This window comes from Stomoxys calcitrans, chromosome 3, assembly GCF_963082655.1.
Source record: "Stomoxys calcitrans chromosome 3, idStoCalc2.1, whole genome shotgun sequence".
NCBI lineage: Eukaryota > Metazoa > Arthropoda > Insecta > Diptera > Muscidae > Stomoxys > Stomoxys calcitrans.
The window spans coordinates 23,593,589-23,600,325 of NC_081554.1; the positions used below are offsets into that span (position 1 = coordinate 23,593,589).

General features: G+C 38.9%; 5 non-coding genes across 5 annotated transcripts; 2 read left to right on the plus strand and 3 right to left on the minus strand.

The window, feature by feature from the left end:
- Positions 1-228: 228 nt before the first annotated feature.
- On the minus strand, positions 229-300 carry Trnah-gug (transfer RNA histidin (anticodon GUG)). The gene has a single exon. It is a non-coding gene; the product is annotated as a tRNA-His (tRNA).
- A 236-nt stretch (positions 301-536) lies between these two features.
- On the plus strand, positions 537-608 carry Trnah-gug (transfer RNA histidin (anticodon GUG)). Its single transcript has one exon. It is a non-coding gene; the product is annotated as a tRNA-His (tRNA).
- A 552-nt stretch (positions 609-1,160) lies between these two features.
- On the minus strand, positions 1,161-1,232 carry Trnah-gug (transfer RNA histidin (anticodon GUG)). Its single transcript has one exon. It is a non-coding gene; the product is annotated as a tRNA-His (tRNA).
- A 2,002-nt stretch (positions 1,233-3,234) lies between these two features.
- Trnah-gug (transfer RNA histidin (anticodon GUG)) lies at positions 3,235-3,306 on the minus strand. The gene has a single exon. It is a non-coding gene; the product is annotated as a tRNA-His (tRNA).
- Positions 3,307-3,532: 226 nt separating this feature from the next.
- On the plus strand, positions 3,533-3,604 carry Trnah-gug (transfer RNA histidin (anticodon GUG)). The gene has a single exon. It is a non-coding gene; the product is annotated as a tRNA-His (tRNA).
- The last annotated feature ends 3,133 nt before the right edge of the window (positions 3,605-6,737 follow it).

The window sequence follows — 6,737 nt, forward strand, 5'->3', positions numbered from 1 at the left end:
CAACTTTTGATTGCCGTCAAATTTCTCTCACAAAGCAATTAAAAATTTCAGCGGATATTCCGAAAGCAGAATAGAATACCAACCCTTAGACGGAATTGTCTAGGAATATCGAAATTCAGTCTCCCCATTTTAAACCTATATTTTGAAGTATGTCAAAGAAATAGTTTGTTATGTTGTTGGGTATAAAAATCAAATTTTCGCCCGTGACAATGTTTCTCTGAAGAACATTGCCGTGACCAGGATTCGAACCTGGGTTACTACGGCCACAACGTAGGGTCCTAACCACTAGACGATCACGGCTATGCGAAATGTTGAAAGACCTTCACTTTTTTTTTATTTAATTTTGATTAATAATTTTCATTTTAAATGTAAAATGCAACCAAATGGAATAAAAAACCATTTCATTTACTTGAGCAAATTGAAGGTCGTAAATTAGATTAAATGGCCTTGAGCCAATTATTATTTTATTTAACGCTTTATGGTTTTCTATAACAAGCGTTCATTATTTAAACCACGGCATCTCACAGTTTCACGTAGCCGTGATCGTCTAGTGGTTAGGACCCTACGTTGTGGCCGTAGTAACCCAGGTTCGAATCCTGGTCACGGCAAAGTTCTCCGACACAGAACTTTGTCACGGGTGGAACATTTTTATCGGTTGAGATTTTTCAGATAAAATTATGGTGACAAAAATTGATCGGCGGCCGGTCCGGGCCTAGCTTTTGCGCATATGCACCCAATGCTGTGTTGTAAGCCAAAAAGACAAGTCTGTGTCTGACAGGCTAACACCGATGCTCTCTGTAATGATGACCAAACCTAAAAACAAGTATGGGTTTTAGTAGAAGATTATTCCAGTATAAAGTTTAGTCTCATTTGAATAATTTGGAATTTGATTTTATTTATATTTCCATAGGCCATGGAAATCAAAAATTTCCTTTATATGTGTAACAACACCACACTTTTCAGGTACAAGTTTGCATTTTTCCGAGTATTTAATAAGTGTTTTCTTTTGTATTAAATTGAGAAATCCTCTTATCGTGACACTCTTTTATTTTTTTTAATACATACCAACTTACAATAATTTCAATCTGCAGAAAATATAACATCTTTACATATATAAAAAAATTTAACTCCACCCGTGACAATGTTACCCTTGGGAACATTGCCGTGACCAGGATTCGAACCTGGGTTACTACGGCCACAACGTAGGGTCCTAACCACTAGACGATCACGGCTATGTGAAGTGTTAAAGTACTGTCGCCTAAACAAACAGCTGTTCGAGGCTGCTGTAGACTGTGTGACTTGTTGTAAACTTTCTACGCTTGGGTGTGTTCATGACTTGGGGATAGTTTTTTTATTAAAATTTTTTTTGGTTTGTTCGTCATTTTCATTCCCATCTTGGATTAATTAAAGACGCAGAGAATTACAAATATTTTTTTTTTCAAAAATATTCATAGAAATGACACCAGACGTAGCCTTGATCATTTAGCGTTGTGGCCGTAATAACCCTGTTTGGAATCATAGTCAAGGCAATATTTCCAAGGAAACATTGTCACATGTAAAGAATAATTTGAATACCCTCCACCAAAGGATGGGGGTATACTAACTTCGTCATTCCTTTTGAAACACATCGAAATATTGATCTGAGACCCATTAAAGTATATATATTCTTGATCGTCTTGACATTCTTAGTCGATTTAGCCATGTCTGTCCGTCCGTCCGTTTGTCTGTTGAAAGCTCGCCAACTTTAGAAGGCGTAAAGATAGGTGCTTGAAATTTTATATAACTACTTCTCAATAGCGCTGGTCGGTTGGGGATGTAAATGGGCAAAATAGGTTCATGTTTTTGTATAGCTCCCATATAAACCGTTTTCGGATCTTGACTTCTTGAGCCTCTAGAGGGGTCAATTCTTATCCGATTTGGCTGAAATTTTGCACCAAGTGTTTTGTTCTAACTTTTAACAACTGCGCCAAGTATGGTTTAAATCGGTTCATAATCCATATAAACCGGTTTCGGATCTTGGCTTCTTGAGCCGATAGAGGGCGCAATTATTATCCGATTTGGCTGAAATTTAAGATGAAGTGTTTTGTTATGACTTCCAACAATTGTGCCCAATATGATCTCAATCGGTTCATAAACTGATATAGCTCCCATATAAACCGATTTCGGATCTTGACTTCTTGAGCCGATAGAGGGAGCAATTATTATCCGATTTAGCTGAAATTTTGCATGAAGTGTTTTATTTTAACAACTGTGCCAAGTATGGTCTAAATCGGTTCATAACCTGAAATAGATCCGATATAATTCGATCTCGGATCTTGACTTCTTGATCCTCTATGAGACGCAATTATTGTCCGATTTGGCTGAAATTTTGATTCTGGTTCGACCATCAACAACTGCGCCAAATATGGCCCAAATCGGTTTATATCCTGATATAGCTCCCATATAAACCGATTTCGAATCTTGACTTCTTGAGCCTCTAGGGGTTTGTATCCAATTTGGCTGAAATTATGCACCAAGTGTTTTGTTCTAACTTCTAACAACTGCCCCAAGTATAGTCTAAATCGGTTCATAACTTGATATATCTCTCATATTATCCCATCTCGGATTTTTGGCTTCTTGAGATAATACTTCTTGGGCCTCCAGAAGGAGGCTTGACACAGTTGTTGGAATTATTTCCTCATCTATATGTGCATAATTTCAGCAAATCGGATAAGTATTGCGCCCTCTAGAAGCTCAAGAAGTCTTATCGGGAGATCGGTTTATATGGCAGCTATATCGGGTTATGAACCTATTTAAACCTTACTTAGCAGAGTTATTGGAAGTGATACCAAAACACCACGTGCAAAATTTCAGTCAAATGGAATTATAATTGCGCCCTCTAGAGGCTCAAGAAGTCAAGACCCAAGATCGGTTTATATGGCAGCTGTATCAAAACTTTGACCGATTTGGCCCATTTACAATCCCAACTGACCTACACTAATAAGAAGTATTTGTGCACAATTTTAAGCGCCTAGTTTTACTCCTTCGAAAGTTAGCACGCTTTCGACAGACAGAGAGGGACATGGCTAGATGGACTTAAAATATCATGTCGATCAAAAATATCTTTACTTTATGGGGTCCTACATGCATATTTCGAGGTGTTACAAAAAAAAAATAACGAAATTACTATTCCCCCATCCTATGGTGGCGGGCATAAAATTAATGTTTCACCCGTGACAATGTATTTGAGAACATTGCCGTGACCAGGATTCGAACCTGGGTTACTACGGCCACAACGTAGGGTCCTAACCACTAGACGATCACGGCTATGTGAAACTATATCAGTATTCCACCTAGTATTCCTTTATGCTACAGTACAGTAAAATGAAGGGCAATTAAATCCATTGTTTAATCACGCTAGGACTGGTTAAGTCTAAGGCTTCTACAAAGACTTGCTTTCCAATATTGCCAAAAACAGGCGATTTGAATTCGCATGAAATCTTTACATTTTAAAATTGAGTAGAATTGCTTTGCGATTGTAAGACTTCACATAGCCGTGATCGTCTAGTGGTTAGGACCCTACGTTGTGGCCGTAGTAACCCAGGTTCGAATCCTGGTCACGGCAATGTTCCCAATAAGGGTTACATTGTCACGGGTGAAGTATTTTTTTTTATAAAAAAAAACAATATTTTAAGTAATTTTTATTGAAAATTTTCTGTAAAGAAATTTCGACTCCTTCCCCAGGTTCTGATAATGTACTAGTATAAACTGGCTCCCTTAGGAATATAAACTCTGCTTGTGTTGCGATCCCTGGCTTTCATTTTTCATTTGCACAGAAAATCATATTGTGCTCGGCTCGAAATCGGATAATATATGCGCCTTTTATTAGTCCAAGACCTAAAATCGTGCGATCGATATATATGGCAGCTATATACCAATATAGACGGATATGGGCCATATTGAATAGGGGAAGAGCCTATTGCAACTGACTGTGCCAAATTTCAGTGAAATCGCTTTATAAATGCTCCTTTTATGAATCAAAAACTTAAATTAGGAGATCGGTCTATTTGGGGGAAAGTTATCGAGATATAGTCCTATACGGTCTCTCCCAAAAGGAGACCGGGCAAAGTTTCAGCTCAATATCTCTATTTTTGAAAGACTGTACGCGATTTCAACAGACGGACCTGGGTGGATCGTTTTAGATTTTTGCAACGATCAAGAAGGTATATACTGTATAGGGTCGAAAATTAATATTTCCATGTACTGTAAACGGAACGATAAATATATGTACCCCTTTCTTCCTTGGGGGTGGGTATAAAAACGAAAGCTAACTTTCGTTTTTAGCTAACTTTTTTCCAGCAGGGGGAAACAAGATTTTCTTCTTTATTAGGGACTAGCCGAACCGAGCCCGCTCCGCTGCGCCTTCTTTAACTCTCTAATATCTTTGTAGGGTGGGGACACTTTGCCCTGAATGCGGATATCGAATTCGTGCCATTGTAGCCTATGACGCTGAACGAGTTCGAATTCTGGCGAGAACATCGAACAAAGCGGTGGTTATCCCCTGGCGACATTTGCGAGGTACAATGCCATGCATGTTCATTAAAAAAATTTTCCCCAAAGAGGTGTCGCACTGCGGGACGACGTTCGGACTCGGCTAAAAAAAAGGTCCCTTATCATTGAGATTAAACTTGAATCAGAAAGCTCTCATTGATGTGTGAGAATTTGCCCCTTCTCGGTTCCTGATGGTAATGTTCTTCCTTAGGGTAATGTTCCCATTATGGGAGGAATGATACCTCAGACATTTCCACTCAAATTCTTGCTGCATTTCCAAATCCCTTAAATTTGAGCCCTATATTGCCATGGCCGGTAAATATAAATCGTTTGGAGGATGTTTTGGGGCTGGGGCGGCCACCGGCACTTTGAACTGAAAATAAATATCAAATACGTTCTTTATTCCCAACGGAAATGAAGTTAATTTTAGGGGGTGCTTTAGGGCGTACCCCAAAACACTTGGCTCCAAAATTGGATATCAAATTTTTTACTCTCAAATACCTTTCATTTGAGACCCATATTGTCATAATGACCCATTTGACGTATCTTTAGGAGGAAAAGCGCCACCTAGACTTGAACGCAAATTTTAATGTCATATTCGTAATCTAATACCTAATACCTTTTATTTGAGTCCCATATAGCCATGGTCGACTAATATGCCCATTTGGGGGTGGGCGAACTCCCATTACTTGGACCTAATGTTTTATGCCATATTTGTTATCTACTGCCTAATACTTTGCATTTGAGTTCCATATTGGGATGAACTTCGAATATATCTGTTTAGAGGAGTTTTGGAGTTGGGGGGTGAGGTGGCCCGCTGGGTACTCCATCCGATATCTAAAAATTATATAGCCTATGTTTCCTTCCAGACAAATGTACCCAATAGATGAAAATTTTAAGAAAATCGGTTCAGCCAAGTATCATATAGTCATAATGGGTCTAATGGCGTTATTTAGGGGTGGCGTGACCCCCTGTACTTCGATCTGATTTTGTATGCCAGATTCGAAATCTACTCCCGAATACCTTTCATTTGAGCCCCATATTGAAATTAACGTCCAATATGACTATTTGGGAGAGTTTTGGGGTTGGGGCAGCCCGATGGGTACTTAGAATCAAATTTTAATACTCGTATTCTATTTATTCTTAGATTCTACTCTCCAACACCTTTCATTTGATACCTATATTGTCCCGATTGGACCACTTTTGATTTTGGGTTGTGTTTTTGTGGTAAGGGGGAGGGTCCGTCCCCCTTCCGATACCGAAAAATTATATATAGCCTATGTTTTCTTCCAGATCAACCTATACAATATGCGAAAATTTCGAGAAAATCGGTTCTGCCGTTTTTCAGTCTATACGGAACAAACAAACCGAGTCCCATATATCCGTGATTGGCTAATGTGTCCATTTTGGGTGTTTTTGTGGGGGAGAGGTGACCCCCTTCGACATGAATTTGTGTGACAGAATCGTTATGTACTCCCGAATACTTTTCATTTGATACCCATATTGTCCTTATCGGTCCACTTTTGATTTTTGGTGGTGTTTTTGGGGTAACGGTGGAGGGTCTGCCCCCTTCCGTTATCAATAAATTATAAAGCCTATTCCTACTTTCTGACCATATTCGTAATCTACTCCCGAATACCTTTTATTTGAGTCCCACATTGTCATGATCGTCAAATAAACCTATTTTAAGGGGTTTTGGGGCTGGGACGGCCCCTCAGGTACTTGGACCCAACTTTTATTATGAAATTCGTACTCTACTCTTGAATACCTTTCATTTGAATCCCATATTGTCCCGATCGGTTCACTTTTATTATTGGGTAGTACTTTTAAGGTAAGGGGGAGGGTCCGCCCCCCCCCCTCAGGATATCAAAAAATTATATAGCTTATGTTTCCTTCCAGACCAACCTACACAATCTGTGAAAATTTCAAGGCCGTTTTTGAGTCTATACAGAACAAACAAACAAACCGACAAACAAACAAACACAAATTGAATTTTATAATGAAAATTATACATGGGTACAACCACGACAAAAATTGTTTAAATCGGCGAGGAACTTCTAAACAGTAACTGCTCCTTAACAAAGATTTGGTCCTATGAGCGATGTACGTTTAATTTTTCGTGTGAATGTTTTACCTGCTTATCTACTCCTCATTTGCTTTTGTTGACAACATTTGCAAGCGATTCCTTTTAGAAGGGGCTTCAACAA